The 17,275-nt window shown below is 44.0% G+C and overlaps 1 protein-coding gene across 3 annotated transcripts in view; it reads left to right on the top strand.

Moving 5' to 3' along the window:
• LOC124518218 (E3 ubiquitin-protein ligase RNF185) overlaps nt 1–17,275 on the top strand; it is a 100,817-nt gene that overhangs the window by 54,900 nt on the left and 28,642 nt on the right. The window lies entirely within an intron of this gene.

The following is a 17,275-nucleotide window of genomic DNA, read 5'->3' as shown; positions in this document are numbered from 1 at the left end:
TTTGTGTTAATATTTTCCATCCAAAATAAGCAGGACAAGGTAGAAGAAGCTAATTTTTTGAATTTCTGGATTCTCTTAACACTAGAGAACTTCAGAACCAGAAGGGAACCACACACCTATTGTGTGACATAACCCCTTCATATCACAGTTGAGAGGCCTGAAACCAAAAAGACAAAAAGAGGTACAGAGACAGGTCATGGATGGTCAGAGCTGACCTTAGTACTGAATTCTTGCACCAAGTGTGGGTCTGGTCAGATGCTAGCTTGTTAGGGAACATATTTGTGTGCATGTTGTGTGTGTGTCAGAGTGGGGGGTAGAGAGAAATATATGTGTAGAGAGAAAGAAGTAAGGCACGTTAACATGGTGGATGAGTGCAGGCTCTAGAAGGAGGCTGTCTGGTTTCAAATCCTGGCTTTGCAATTTATTAACTGTCCTTGGGTTGACTGCCTTGAGCTTTAGGCATCTCATCTATAAAATGGGGATAAGTACTCATCCCACAGGTTATCACAATTAAATGTAATAACCTAGATAAACTGTTCAGCATAACACCTGACACATAGAATACCCATAATAATCCGTAGCTGTCACTTTATATTATATTGTGAGTGTGTGTCTATATACACCTATGTGCATGGATTTATTTCTCTTGTTATACACCTCTTGGTCTTCTAATGTAGAGCCTCAGGGATTAAAGTTAACTTTGAACTACCTTGGCACAGTTACACCAAAGATCATGCCTGTGGGGGAAGTAGAACATCTGGAATAGGAGACCTATTTATAGTTTTGTCTCAAGGACATAATCTCTCTAATCCAGCTTTATTTAAGGAGCACATTTCCTGATTCCTGAGCTTTCTCACGAAAACTGGATGACATGAAGTCCTTGGATGGAGCCTGGTAATTTGCCCTGGAGAGACTGGCTTCTTTGGAGCCAACTGACTTTTGTCCAGTTTGGAGGAAGATCTTCAGGGCTGAGAAGGACTGTATTTGTTTGACCCCAGAAGTAACCTGGTTGTAAGGACCATGAGGCATCAGCCTGAATGGTCTTTGAAATTTTCTTTCATCCTAGCTCATCTGTGATTCTCTGATGAATTCAGAGTGTCTGGGCACAGGTCTGCTGAAAATAGGACCCTCCCTCCATGCTACCCAAAGAAATTCATTTTTTGTGATTCCCTTCCAGCCTTGTTCTTACCCAGTTGAGTTAGTTACAATAAAGGAAATGACTTTTCTTTTCCCTTTCCCCCACACCTTTGTTTTCCTAGTCACAGGGTGGAGCTGGATATTCAATGAAGAAATTACTGGGGTGTGGCCCAAACTCTCCTCCCTTCTCCTCCTTACATTACCCCATCCCCCGCATCTGCAGCCACATCCGTAATCCTATCTCTGATAGCCTTCTGCCAGATTCTCAGGTGCCCCGGACAATAGGAAGCCACTGAAGGCTGGAACCTGGGACTGTACAGCAGAGGCCAGCTGACAAACCTCCTGGAAGTAGCCTAGTCTGTAACTGTGCTGGTACAGTTGGGTGCCTGGCCAGGATCCTTCTGATCCCTGGATACTTGGCTGACCAGCCCTCCTGCTTCCTCTCCTCAACCTTCCCAACAGGCCTATTTGGACTCTGTGTACCCCTGGCAATGCCATTGGTTCTAGAGTTGGGGCCATTCTCTCTGAAGCTCTCTGAAACTGGCTCCCCTCTCCATGGGGGAGGCCAGGAAAACAGCCAGACTACATGTTGTTTGTAGCTGAGGTCAAGTATGGAGCTGGCATGTTGTATAATGACTTGGCATGTTGGCAAACCTAAGAACCTTGACAAGCTTTCTGATGATTGTCCTTTCACCCTCATCAGAAGTGTTTAGCCAAGGAGGAGGGGTTGTGGGAAGAGGAAAAACTGCCTCTATTAATTAGTCTTTATTGTCCTTACTTGGGACTCTCTGACTTGACCTGGTTCCTAATAGCATTGTCAGAAGGAAAAACCCACCATCCTGAAGGCTCCTGGGAACTCTTCAAGGCCTCCTTTCTTGGGATCATGAACAGACTCTGAGCTTTCTCTTTTGAGAAGGGATTTCTTTTTTTATTTTATTTTATTTTATTTTTAACATTTATTGTTGAGACACAGAGAGACACAGAGCGTGAGCAGGGGAGGGGTAGAGAGAGGGGGAGACACAGAATCTGAAGTAGGCTACAGGCTCTGAGCTATCAGCACAGAACCCGACGCGGAGCTCGAACTCACAAACTACGAGATCATGACCTGAGCTGAAGTCAGTCGCTCAACCAACTGAACCACCCAGGCTCCCCTTGAGAAGTGATTTCTAATGCCTATGTTCTGGAAAAGGAATAATACAGATAGAAAGCTGTTGTCACTTCATCAGGCAACAGACCATTTCCGCTAAATTTGTGATTCCAGGAAAGGCCGGTGAAGAAATTTACACGTAGCCACCAGAGACGGTGGTGTAATGGGCTGGGTGACGACAGGGTATCTTCTGTGATGCTGCAAGCCATGCTCATTTTCTTACCTACACCCCCATCTAAACAAGCATGGTGCATCATAATTATAGTAAGAACTACCATTTTTTGAGTGTTTACTATGTACCAGACACTGTCCTAAGCATTTCACATTTGTATCATCTAACTTAATTCTTATAACAACCTAATAACTGTAGTACTGGTCATACATATTTTACAAATAGGGAAATGAAAGTTACTTGCTCACAGTCATCGAGCTAGTAAGTAGCATAGCTGAGATTTGAACCCAGGTGTTCTGACTCCTTGCTTACAAGAATGAATCTCTACATTCCTGAATATGGTCAGGTTGTTTAACCTCCCTGAGGCTCAGTTTCCTCTTCTGTAGCTTCAGAGTAAAAACACTCACCCTGCTTGCCACACACAGGTGGTGTCAGATAACACTGAAGGGTATTGATTCAAAAGCTTTATGAATTCTCAAATGTCAACAAAAGTGCCGATACATTTCTCCTGGGTCTCTGGCTCCTGCTGGGGGAGTCCGTGGAGCAACCCTGCCATCTGCTGTTGTAATGTTGATGTTGCTGCTGCATTTACTGACCCAAGCCTTTGATTCTAGTTGGCTTATTTGTCTACTTTATCTCTAAGGAAAGAGCCAGCCAGCAACTCATTAAGGCTGGCAGTTAAACGGACTAGGGCTTGCCTGACAGAGGACAAACAGCTGGACCTTCCTCTGCCCCCACAAACAACTCCAGCGTGAACATGGAGTGGGACTTCTAGTATATAGCAGCAGTATGTTACCTTCAGCATGCCTTAATACTGCTCTGTTCTTTGGGAAGAGAGAACTAAGATCCCAGAGAAGCCCCACAGCTGCTGTCTGGGGCAGAGATGAAGAGGGGTAGGGTGGAGCCAGTAATGGAAGACAGATATTTATTAAGCATTGTATTGAGAATTTCACTTAGATTATCTGATTCAACCCTCACAATAACTCTACAACTGCATTTTACACAAAAACAGGAAGGTCCAGAAAGGTAGAGGAACTTGCTCAGGGTCACCCAGAGCTAACATTTGAACTCAGGTCTCCCTGACTCTGAAGAGGGTTTTCTCTCCACTAGGACTCCCCAGAAAGAATAGTAGACTTAGAGTCAGAAGAGCTGAATTTGGGTCTTAGCTGAGCCAGGCTGGCTGTAACTGTGGGCAAGTTCCTTTGCCACTGTGAACTTCAATTCCTCATCTATGAGATATAGTAAAAGTAATCCACCTCATGAACTTGTTGTGAGGATCAAGGAGGTAATGGATAAGAAGGCACTCTGAGGGGCACCTGAGTGGCTCAGTTGGTTAAGCATCTGACTCTTGATTTCAGCTCAGGTCAGGATCTCACAAAAGAAAGCACTCTGAAAACATGAGGATGGTGTAATGTGAAGGGTTAGCAGTGAGCAGCACATGGGAATTTTGTGCTGCTTACGTTACCAGTTCACGTATAATTTTGAGCATCATTTGCTATACCAAAGGCACCAAATTAGATGCTGTTGGGGATACAGATTTAACATACTGGCCTGGTCTCCTAACTGGCTCCCTCAGACAGCTGAAAAACGGTAATGTGGAGCAGTCCTAATAGTGGGCTCTAGTGTGACTTCTATTCTCATTCCCCTGAAACAGTATTCCCTTAGTAACTTTCCAGGGGACAGCCACATCAGTCCATCCACTGGCCACTCTTCAGTCTTCATCTTGTATGACCTTCCAAGTTACACTAGAGGTTAGTAGAGAAAAGTGAACAAGATTTTGGAGTCAACCTGTTTGAGTTTCCATCCGAGTTTCTCTTGAGTCAGCTGACCTTGAGTTTCTTTCCACAGTTTCCTCATCTATGAAAGGGGAAGTAAAATGCTTCCCACCTGAAAAGGTTGTTGTGCAGCATTAAATTTGATCATGTATTCAAAGCCCTTAGCACAGTGCCTGGCCATAATTAGGACTTAATAGATGTTAGCATTTATTATTATGTCAGTATTTTTGTCACTCTTGAAACATTCTCTTCCCTCAACTTCCATGACATTCCATACTCTCCTGCTTCCCCCCCCCCTTTTCTGGTCATTCCAGTTTACTTATCCTCTATCTAACTCTGAAATGTTGCTGTTCCTCCAGGCACACTCTCTGTTTCTCCCTAGGCAATCTCACCCACACCCATGGCTTCCTCCACACACTGATGACTCCAAAGTTTGTATCTACAATCCAAACCTTTCCACTGGGCTCTTGTCCTGTCTATCCTACTATGAACCTCTCCTGCCCATTTGAATGTCTTCCAGGCATCCCAGATCCAGCTGGACTTTCATTCTTCCTCCCCAAATTAGCTTCTCTTCAGTATAACCTGTCTCACTGAATGGCATGACCATCCACCCCACTGCCTAAGCCAGAACCTGGAAGTGCTTCTTGACACCTCTTCTCTCTCATCCCCAATATCCACACCTGTCAGTTTTATCTCCAGGTTATATTTTGAATACGTCCATTTCTTTCCATTTCTCCTACTACCACCCTATTCCAGGCTATTATTGTCTCTCACCTGGGTGACTAAAGTAGCCTTCTAACTGCATAGTCACTTGCACCACCCAATCCATTCTCCACAGAGCGGCCAGAATGAGTGACCTTAAAAAAAAATCTGAGCACGTCACACTGTCATCTCTCCATCCTTATATGCATCCATGATTTTGCAGTGCTCTTGGATAAAAACCAGTCCCTAATGTGGCCTACAGAGCCCCTCGTGGCCTGGCCTCTCCCCATAGCCTCCTGCTCACTCTACTTCAGTCTCACTGCTCCTCCTCACAGGGTCCAAAACACACCCCGCTTCCTTCTGACAGCCTCCTGTTCCCACTGTTCTCTCTGCCTGGAATGCCCCCTCACTCTCTTTTGGCCTAATTAACTCTTGCTCATCCTTCAGATCTTTACCTGAATGTCTCAAAGAAATAGTTATAGAATAGGTCATGACCCCCTGTTTTATGCTTTCATAGACCTTCCCTTTGATGCTTTTTTTTGTGGTTTTAATTTTATGTTTATTCATTTGATCATCTCCTTAATAACATCCTGAGACCTCTAATATTCTGTAAGTATAACCTGATCACGGACCATGGGACATTTTGCCCTTCATTGTGTCACCACTGAGCACATCATTGGCATGTGAGGGATATTTGTTGAATGAGTTGCCAGGGTGGCCAAGAGACATGATGTAAGCAAGGCCTTTCCCTGCCCTTCCTCTTCCCCACATCCTTTCCTTAGCAGCCACTGTGTCTGCAGTTACTGTAAGTGGCAGAGAGGAATTGGTTCTAGACATTGGGTTGTTTTGGAAAGTTGCCTGCGATGTTGAAGTGAGAAGTTAAAGCTTTGTCTTCTGCCCCCAAAGGAGCCAGAGATGATGACCCAGGAATCCTGTTCAGCAGCAGGTCTTGAGCTGTGCTTCTTTGTAGGTACCAGCCAGACAGGAACAAATTGTGAAGAGAAAGGCAGTAGAGGGAAGAAAGAGCCCAACTACTCTAGACGAAACTAATTATGAATTGAAATCTGACAAGTTTTAGTTCTAATTGTAAGTTTTTTTATTTCTTAAATGTTATAAGTCTTTGAAAGATGATATTAGCTAAAGATGTACGTTAAGTTTAGAGTGGAAAAAATGGAATATTTACATAATATCTTTTACTTATGGGTGATTTGGGGCAGGGAGGGGGTGAATAGGTTGGTGATTCCACAAGAAGTTGGAAATGAAGTTTGTCCTCTGGGGGGTTAAACTAGTCAGATCTACATGTAATAGGAACAGTATCATATGGTAGTTAAGAGCACAGACTCAAGAACCAGATTGCTTGGGTTCGAATCCTGATTCTGTCATTTATTGCTTGTGTACATTGGGCAAGTTACTTACCCTTTTTGTGCTTCATTTCCTCATCTGTAAAACGAAGATACTAACCTTTTGTCTAGTTCCTAATATTATTAGGAGGGGTAAATAAATGAAATCCTGTGTAGTATTGGGTAAGAACAGGGCTTCACGTGCAGTGAGCACTCATGAGTATTAGCCATTTATTATTAGCTACTAGGGAGCCAAATGTCTCCCAGAGCAGAATAATATGTGAATTGGTGATTGTTATATATCTGAAGAAGTAATTAATTTTTTTTCAATTAAAAATTATTTTATTCAGGGTGCCTTGGTGGCTCAGCTGGTTAGGCATCCAACTTCAGCTCAGGTCATGATCCTATGGTTTGTGAGTTCAAGCCCTGCATCAGGCTCTATGCTGATAACTCAGAGCCTAGAGCCTGCTGTGGACTGTGTCTCCCTCTCTCTCTGCCCCTCCCCAACTCACACTCTGTCTCTCTCTGTCTGTCTGTCTCTCTCTGTTTCTCTCTCTCTCTCTCAAAAATAAATTAATACTTAAAAAAATATATTGAACTAAACTGGGGCAGCCACTCTGGAAAACAGTATGGAGGTTCCTCAAAAAGTTAAAAATAGAACTACCCTATGACCCAGCAATTACACTACTAGGTATTTACCCTAAGTATACAAAAGTACTGATTTGGAGGAGCATATGCACCCTGATGTTTACAGCTGCAGTATTAATAGTAGCCAAATTATGGAAAGAACCCAAATGTCATCGACTGATGAATGGATAAAGAAGTTGTGGTATATACACAATGGAATGTTACTCGGCTATCAAAAGAATGAAATCTTGCCATTTGCAACCATGTGGATAAAGCTAGAGTATATTATGCTAAGTGAAATAAGTAGGTCAGAGAAAAACAAATACTATGATTTCACTCGTGAAATTTAAGAAACAAATGAATATAGGGGAAGCAAGAAAATAACAGAGAGGAACGCAAATGATGAGACTCTTAACTATAGAGAACAAACTGAGGGTTGCTGGAGGGGAGGTGGGTGGGGGGATGGGCTAAATGGGTGATGGGCATTAAGGAAGGCATTTGTTGTGAGCACTGGGTCTTGTATGTAAGTGATGAATCACTAAATTCTACTCCTGAAACAAATACTACACTATGTGCTAACTAGAATTTAAATTAAAACTTGAGGGGCACTTGGGTGGCTCAGGTGGTTAAGCATCCAACTTTGGCTCAAGTCATGATCTCGCAGTTCATGAGTTTGAGCCCCACATCTGGCTCTGTGCTGACGGTGTGGAACCCGCTTCAGATCCTCTGTCCCCCCCACCCCCCTCCCTGCCCCTTCCCCGCTCACTTGTTCTCTCTCTCTCTCTTCCTTTCTCTCTGTCAAAAATAAAGAAACATTAATAAATACTTGAAAAAAAGGTTTTTTTTAAATTTTTTTTTTTAACATTTATTCATTTTTGAGACAGAGAGAGACAGAGCATGAACGGGGGAAGGTCAGAGAGAGAGGGAGACACAGAATCTGAAACAGGCTCCAGGCTCTGAGCTATCAGCACAGAGCCCGACGCGGGGCTCGAACTCACAGACCGCGAGATCATGACCTGAGCCGAAGTTGGACGCCCAACCGACTGAGCCACCCAGGCACCCCTGAAAAAAATAGTTTAAAGCCCAGAAGAATAATGAGTGGCCAGCAGTGAAACAGAAAGTGAAAAATCAGTGAGGCAAAATTAGTAGTATGTCCAGATAAAAATATTTAATTTGAATTTGGTCACCAGAAGGGAGTTCTTTGTTATAGACAGGGCTGATTTGGCTGGCTTGCCAGTACCAGAATGAAATTTCTCTCTATGGCTGCTCATCTCCCTTTAAGTCCATACTCACAAAACAACCTTCTGATGCCTAATTCAGCTTCTTGGGCATCTTGATAACAGGAAGGGTCTAAAGGTAGTACTTGTATGGGGGATGTGGGTATTCTAAGTTAAAGTGTCAACTCGTAAATGGACCGTGGGATTGATAAATGGTTAGAGGCATCCTAGAATGTCTGTACCTCTCCAGGTGCTATGAAGCCCTGTTTCCGGACCTCAGAAGCCAAAAAAACAAGGCTTCATTGAAGTAGGATCATTCAGCCAGAAAATGCTAGTCTTGGAGAGGTCTCTAGATGGTGAACCAGTCAACCTTTCTCTGACTACAACCCCTTCCTCATGTCTCTCTTCAGTATTGACCTCCTGTGTGTGGAATTTTTTGCTTACTTAACTCCTTCCTTTTACAGAGGAAGAAATTAAAGCCCAGAGAGGTTTAATGGCTTGCCTCAGATCACACAGCAAGTCTGTTTTTAGCCAAGTCACATTTTCAGTTTTTCTCTTTTCAGGCCAGGGCTCTTTTCCTGGCATTACCTACAGATTTGTTAAGATATCCAAAGTGTTTTTTTCTCATTGTGGCCAGGAGAAGAATATGTAAACATAGCATTAGACACCGAAGGTTGGACATTCAGTTGTATCACATAGCAACAGTAGATGATTATGTACAAGAGGTTACAACTTCACTCTTATGTGCTTACAGCCCATACAGGCAAATCTCAGTTGTTAAAATGACCAGCTCAGTAGAGATGTTGCCTGAGAATGAAGCCATGGTCTGCCGTTAGTGAACACTTAGCCAGCAGACTTCATATGGACATAAGTGCAGCCAGCTGTAGACTTGAGATAAAAATGCACATTCAAGGAGACTAATTGGCAACTAAAAACCAGCACCCTCTTTGGTGTCTGAGGCTTTATGTTCCATTAATTGAGAATCTCTGCTTACTTAAATACCTCTGATAACTCTTCACTGCCTGTGGATGACTCTTTCACCTAGCAGACCTGGCGCTTGGTGATCTGCCCTTGCCCTCTCCCACCATCCCAGCCTCCTCTTGATCACCCTTCACATGTGCCCTGCACTGCAGCTTACGGACCATACTCTTCTCCCTCAGTGCACTTGCACGTATTGTTTCTTCAGGCTGGAATTCCTCTTGTCTGCCTGGTAATCAACCTTCAGATTCAACTGATACACCTCATCCTCTGTGGAGGAGCCTAGCCAAATCCACCCTGAACCTTCCCCACCAAACATAGGAGACTTTCTTCCTCTTTGTTATTCTCATACCTCAGTTATAGTCCTGTCAATATTTGTTTACACATCTAAGTTTACACATCTAAGTGTATGTTTACACATACACTCTTAGAGTATGAAATTCTTCAAGTCTGAAGCCATATCTAGTTCATCTTGGTATCCCAGAGCTTAGCAGAGTGCCCAGAATGCAGTGGGTGCTCAGTGTTTGTTAGGCGAATGATGTTTTTGTCAAATGACCACCTTTCTCTTTGGACACATGGATAAGCCCTTTCAGTATGCATCTTCACCATCTCTTTGCTCTACAGTATTCTTTCAGGCAAGAGCTTTTCTTCTGAAATGGGAGCATGGAGTAAGACCTCTGTCCGTAAGTGTCATTCCAAAGCTGAAATCTATCAAAGGTCAAGTTATGGCATGCCTTCTGCACTGTGGCAGTCCACTGTGCTAATTTGCTTTGTATTTTTCCTCCAAGGGCTGGAATCCCCCCTTCCCTTGGGCAGTATTTGGAGGAGTGCTAGCAAATTCTCTTTCTCCACATTTGTCACCATTACCAGGAAAAACCTCCCAAGTACCTTAGGCCAGATTTGAGGGTAATTTTTTTTCTCTCTGTTGGTGATCTTCTGGTAATACCTTCCTGAGGCTGTTCTTTAGTGATCCTGCTTAGATCCAAGGATGCTCCACTGGGCTCCCATCAATAGCCCCGACTCTTAACAGCAGCATCAGCTGTTTCTGAAATTGGCTAATGTCAGCCCTTGTGTTTTGTTTCAGTTCCAAAGGTGGCCTTTTCATGTGATGACCTGTATTCTGGAGTCCTCTTTTCCCACCATACCCTGAGTAACACTACAGTATCACTGAAGGAAAAAGAGAGGCAGCTACTATGGGGTTGCAAATGAGTAAGAACAACACTAGGAAGGTGAAAGTCCCCAGTGAGCCAAGGCTTTACAAAATGTAGACATTTTGTAAACATTTATTTTTAATTATTCTCAATCCAGAATAAGAAGGTGAACAGCCTATCTTCAAGTCATTTCCTCATTTGTAGCCAGGAGGTAATAGTGACCTATTCTGCTTGCCTCTCAAGGTTAGTATGAGAAAAGAATGAAATCAAGTGGAAAAAAAGCCCATAGGAAAGAGTAAAGTAGTGGATTCCATCTTCAATGTGCATCAGAAACACTGGGGCTTGTTTAAAATGCAGATTCTTGTGCATGGTCTCAGCCATTCCTATTATGTAGGCTTGGGGTAAGGTCCAGGAGTCTTCATTTTCAACAAGCTCCCCCCGGGAGTCTGATGCTGCTATTCCACATTTTCAACCACATTTTCAGAAATACCACTGTAAATCAAATAGCAAGTGTAAAATAGTTATTTGAGGCAACTTTACTGTCTCAGACCTGAAATCCAAAGACTTGGGTTAAATCCCAGCTCTGCCGATTGCTAGACCTGTGACCTTGAATAATAGCTTTCATTGTGAACCTTAGCTCCTCATATGTGAAAAGGAGATAGCAACCTCAACCTCACAAAGTTTTTAGAATTAAATGAAAGCATATGTGAACAAGCCCACCTCAGTGCCTAACTCCTGGAACTTAGTCAGTGTTTTGCAGAGTGGGAGCTAAGTGTCCACAACTTCTGGAATGTGGTGTCATGTTAACAAACACCAGCAAAAGATAATCTTTGGCATTCGTCTTAAGTGTCATGGCAATCTGGAAAGAACCTTAGAGATTTAGTCCAATCCTTTGATTTACAGCTCATGAACTTGAAACTAGGGAGGGAGGATGTGAAGCCCAAGATGCATGAGGGCACCCAATCACATGAAATGTGTTTAGTTTTTAGACTGGAAAATTCTTTCCCAGTATACTGAAAAAAGAAAAAAATGAAAAATCTTTGTGGCATAATAACAGAACCTCTATTAGTAACTTTTGAGAAACCGAATGGGGGCAGTACCCCAAGTATAATGGTTATTTGAGCCATACCTGCCATATACCAAGGACCTATCAGTGAAATAAAGATGGAAATGGCTAACTGGCTCAGTTTTCAAAAAGAAGGAAATAGAGATGCTGGAAAAAGTGAACTCATAATCCTTTTAACTTGACTTCTTCACCAAATTCTGATGGAATTCTGTGGAAATTTGCAGATACTGGAATAGGTGGACAGTGAGCACTTAGAAAAGGAGCCGATTACTAGGATTCAGCAGTAGTGAATTAGCCATGACTAATTAGACTTGACTTCATATTTTCACTGGGTTGCTAGTTGTGAGACCCTCTCTTGATTTCCCTAAGACATTTGATAAGCTCTTTCATGATACCCTGACAGTAAGAATGTGGGCAGGAAATCTAGAAAAAAATCAGATACAGGAATTGAACACACCCAGCAGTTTGGGGCCCTCTATTGGAGAGGTGGGATTCCTGAACACCTTGCTAGGGCTCATGTTGAGGAAAAGGTATGGGTTTTGAGGTCAGCAAGGTAGCTTTTAATCTCAGTCTTGTACTTCCCAGCAGTAACCTTGGATGAATCACCTAATACCTCTAGGCTGCCCTTACCTGGTCTGTGCTATAGGTATTCCTCGTGAGGTTGTTACAGGGACTAAACTGGATGATGAGTATAAAAGCCCTCTGTAAATTAAAAATGCTTTATAAACATTAGTTACCACCGCCATTCTAGTACTGTGGTTGCTCATAATGGGGGGTCCTGAGTTACGTGTTTATTTAGTGGGCATCTGTGGATGAAGGGTGAGCCTGGTATGGGCCTCATGTCGTTGGATCTGGCACTAGACAGATATGGGGTCAGAGCCCTTCCTGCGTGTGGTGCTTAGGGACACATCAAGGGAACTCTTCCCAAAGGAGATTGAGTGCTCTGTTGGAGCTGGATCTAGAAAAAGGAGGCAACCACCAGCCTGAAGATACAGGAGGCTACAGAAAGAGCTAAGAGAGCAAAGGTTTGGGAAAGCCTGTGTGGCCAGGTCAGGAAGTAGAGTGGGGCCAGAGGTGGCCAAAGCCATGACCCTGGTAGGGAAGCTGAAGAAACAGCCCCAGGAGTTCTGTGTGCAGTGTACCCAGGCAGGCTTTGCCTTTGGACAAGAGCACTAGGAAAAAAGTGTGAAGAGACATTTGCTCTAAATCTTGGGGCTTCTTTTTTGTTGTTATTCATTTATCGCCTTAAAAAGCAGCAATTAAGTGTATAAGAAAAAATGGAAACAGTATCAAAAGGGTAGAAAATTAATACTGTTTTTATCCCTGCTTCGAGAGATCTCACTACTTGAAAGGAGAAACTGATAACCAAGTAGTGCAATCTTCCAGATGGTCTTTAAGGATTATGCACATAGAATTTTTAAACAATGGAATTATTATGTTTACTCTCTGATGCTAGGATTTATTTATTACTATTTTTTTTTAATTTACATCCAAACTAGCATGTAGTACACCAGTGATTTCAGGAGTAGATTCCTTAGTGCCCCTTACCCATTTAGCCCATCCCCCCTCCCACAACCCCTCCAGTAACCCTTAGTTTGTTCTCCATATTTATGAGTCTCTTCTGTTTTGTCCCCCTCCCTGTTTTTATATTATTTTTGTTTCCCTTCTCTTATGTTCATCTGTTTTGTCTCTTAAAGTCCTCATATGGTGAAGTCATATGATTTTTGTCTTTCTCTGACTGACTAATTTCACTTAGCATAATACCCTCCAGTTTCATCCACGTAGTTGCAAATGGCAAGATTTCATTCTTTTTGATTGCCGACTAATACTCTATTGTATATATATGCCACATCTTCTTTATGCATTCATCCATCGATGGACATTTGGGCTCTTTCCATACGTTGGCTATTGTTGCTAGTGCTGCTATAAACATGGGGGTGCCCGTGTCCCTTCGAAACAGCACACCTGTATCCTTTGGATAAATGCCTAGTAGTGCAATTGCTGGTTCGTAGGGTAGTTCTATTTTTAGTTTTTTGAGGAACCTCCATACTGTTTTCCAGAGTGGCTGCACCACCTTGCATTCCCATAGGATATTTTAACGTAACACCTTACCTGGGACAACTTCTGTTTCAGTACCTAGGGTCTACCTAATTATTATTATTTTTTTAATTTTTTTAATGTTTATTTATTTTTGAGACAGAGACAGAGCATGAGCAGGGGAGGGGCAGAGAGAGAGGGAGACACAGAATCTGAAGTAGGCTCCAGGCTCTGAGCTGTCAGCACAGAGCCCGACGCGGGGCTCGAACTCACGAACTGTGAGATCATGACCTGAGCCGAAGTCGGACACTTAACCGACTGAGCCACCCAGGCGCCCTTACCTAATTATTTTTAATAGCTGCATAATATTTTATTGTATGCCTGCATAATTATATTTAGCCCACCCCTATTAATGGATGCGTGACTGTTTCTAATCTTTTAGTATTAAATCGTGCCGGACACATGTCCTGGCACATTCGTACAAATATTTCTCTGGGCAAAATTTCTATCAGTGGAATTTCTAGGACTCCTGTTTTAGAAGGATGATGGCTGCTGTAGTGTTTCTGCACTACAGAGAAGAGAAGCAGAGGCTGGAACAATGGTCAGTAGATGGGAGTGGAAATGCTCACCTTTCAAGGTTCAGAAGTGGTAGAGTCCCAGCGTTTCCATTTTTTGGTTGGAGTCCTCCTGGCCAGTAGAGGGCCCCACACAACACAGTTCCTTGGACTTCGGATTATCTGACCAGAGCTGCCGGGGGTGATTCACCACTCCTCACTAGAGTGCTTGCTTAGGGCGACCAGCCTTGAAGGCTGTCGCCTCCAGCCTCTCACAGACACCTTGAAGCCTTGTGTCTCAGCTGGTCCTGAAGAATCAGATTGCTTGGCTTCTGGTCAGGTTTGCAACTTGTAAAATGTGCAGGAGATTAGTACCTCTCCTGCCATCTTATCCTGTCCATAACTGCCAGTACAAGGATCCTTGCAGTTGCCTCTGGCAGCTGTAGCTGTTGAATCCTCTGCCAGCTGCTCTAGGGACCTAGAAGAGCAGCTTTCCACGCAAGGCCAGTATCCAAGGGCAGGAGGGGGAAATATAGTCTCCAGTATAACCTTTCACCTCCCAGTTCTGGGTGGTTTAGGCCCTTTGAAGTTGGCCTTGAGGAACCACACACTTGGGTCTGAGCAGCCAGCAGCTTATCACATCTGGTGATCAGTCCTTCAGTGGTTCCTCCTGAAGTCTGGATTTATGGAGGTCACATGGATTCCACCTAGGAGGGGCTTCCACTTCAGCTCTTGACATGGGGAGATGGCTGCCCCTCTTTGAGGGGGAGGCAGTTTTCATGGCATTGAGAAGCCCTCACACTAGTTCCCCACACACCCACCCACCCACTGAATCCTTTGTAAGCAGAGTGGGGGGAACAGAGAACGCCTGCAGCCTCCTGCTCGCATTCCTAGACACCGACTCACTGCGCCTGCCGCCGCTGGAACAGCAGAGCTGTGTGAAATGTCAAGAGGAGTTATGCTCATGGGCTCCCTGGCCCCAGTCTCTTTGTGGCTTGCATTTTCTTCCATCCGCACTCTGTTCATCAGATGGAAATCAGAGGGTGCAATTAGAAGATAATTTGCTAGTTCCAAACTTAATTTGGGGCCCCCTTCTTGCCTGATCGAATTACAAGGGAACATAATAGATTATGGTGAGAAATAGTTGGCTCTGTCACTGGGAGAAAGAGAGCTCCTAGCTCTCCAGCTGGACAGGGCTTTTGGTATCCTGTGTGTTTCCCCTTTCCACTGTGCTCCACCTCCTCTGTGGCTCCTGTGTGGCTCCCAGGTTGGGATCCTGTTCACCTCCGGGCTTGCTCAAGAGGTTTAAACTCCACTAGAGACCAAAGGAAAACAAGCAGCCCTCTGCAACTTCATAGGGCTGACAAATGTTGAAGCTGGAAGCTATTTAGAGACCTAACCAAGGCCCAGACAGAGGCAACAACTTACTGAAGGCCACATAGCTAGCCCATAGTGGTAGTAACAATAGTCTTAATGATATTAGCAGCTCACATTTATCAACCCTTAATGTGTTCCAGACCCTGTGCCAAGGGCTTACGCGCAGTTCGTTGTCACATTCAAATCCAGACAGTCTGGCTCTGGGCCCAGACTGGGCTCCAGCATAGCAATGGCGGAGCTCAGTATAAAAAGCCTGGGTTCGAATCCTGGCTTCACCTCACACTTGTACAGCTGGGTAGCCTCACACAAGCAGTTTAGACTGTGCTTCAATTCCTATCTCTGTAAAAAGGGAGAAATCCTAGCACTACTGACTAGTGTGGGTTAAAATTCATTCATATGTATGAGTACTGTGGGCAGTTAGTTCTTGGTGCAGGGTGAGCGCCTGGCCAGTGCTTGTTCCTGCTGGCTGCTTCTGGGGGCTGGAGTGTGGTATCTGTATGGCAGTGGATAAAGGTGGCTGAGTTCTGTACATACGTCAAAAGCTGGTCTTCACTATTAGAGGCAGTAAACAGAGTGGTTGAGTGCCTTCACTGCAGAGCATAGGTTGGCAAACTATGGCCTCTGATTTTTACATTTTTTAATGAGGGTTGGGAAGCAAAAGAGTGTTTCATGTTACATGAAAATTACATGAAATTCAAATTTCATTGTCCATAAATAGAGGTTTATTGGAAAATAGTCACATCCATTTGTTTACATTTTATATACAGGCACTTTCACACTGCAGTGACAGAGTTGAGTAGCTGTGACAATCTATAATTGTGTAGACCTGCAAAGCCTAAAATATTTATTCTCTGGCCCTTTACAGAAAAGGTGTCCTGACCCTGTAAGTGACCAGTAAGTCACACTTACTGGTTTTGAAACCCAGCTATACCACTTACTAGCTGTTTGTCTTCAGACTAGTGATATAACCCTTCAGAACCTCAGTTTCCTTATCTGGTAAATGGGGGTAACATCTACACCCATATATTGGCAATTAAAGTATGATAGATGAAAGATGCAGAGCTCTTAATACAGAGCTAGGAACTAAGTGTTTAATAAGTGGTAGCTTATTACAGGGTGCAAACGCAATCTGTTTTATCACATTCATTGTTACCCGTGTATCCAATCAATAGAGGAATGGGAAAAGGTTCCCTTGTAATCCAGCCACCACCTTTGCCACAGACTTTCCTGTCACGGTGATAGGGTGACTTCAGTGGAGAGGAATGTGTGCCTGGTGGGAGAGAGCTACTGTCACTCCCTCAAGTCCAGCAGTGGGGTCTGGATGTGTCCCAATCTAGCAACCTTGCTTTTCCCCTCACAGTCCTGCACTCAGGGGAACAAGAGGCTTTCCCAACGGTGGGCTATGTTTTGGTCATCCCCTCAGCCAGTGCTCTTCAGCCAGACCACCACTCCAGATACTAAGGCCCATCATCCCCACAGGCACTCCCAGCCTTGTCCTCCATCATGCCTCATTTTTCTGTTTGAGAAGCTTGGTTACCATGGACACAATGGAAAAAGTGCCACTGCCCACCGAGGCCAATGGATGGCATTCTGGCAATGAAAGAATAAATGAAAAAGGGGTGACAGGTGATCTGGGCTCTAGTCCCTATGCTGTCTCCTACTTGCAGAAGGGCTTTGAGGGAGCTATTTCCCCTTGAAGAGTCAGAATAAGCTCCAGCCTCAGAGCTCTGGCTCTGGAGCTCTCACAAGGGCCTACATTTAAATCCCAGCCCTGCCACTGACTAGTATTTTGGCCTGAGTTAGTTAGCTAATCTCTCAACCTCTATCTCCTTGTTTATAGAGGTAATTCCCATCTCGGAGAAATAAGAGAGTGCTTACACAGTGCTTGCTACATGGAGAAATGTCAGGTGTCAGTGACCACTCCAGGCCTTGTTTCCTCTTTCCCAGCACAGCTCTGCCCAGAAGTGGAATGGCAGCCCCCATTGGCTAGCCCTG

The sequence above is a fragment of the Lynx rufus genome, unplaced genomic scaffold, assembly GCF_022079265.1.
Source record: "Lynx rufus isolate CCGP_SWC_20201006 ecotype Redwood Valley unplaced genomic scaffold, mLynRuf1.p SCAF_24, whole genome shotgun sequence".
Lineage (NCBI taxonomy): Eukaryota > Metazoa > Chordata > Mammalia > Carnivora > Felidae > Lynx > Lynx rufus.
Note: the sequence above shows the minus strand (reverse complement) of the source record. Positions and strands in the feature narration are given on the sequence as shown.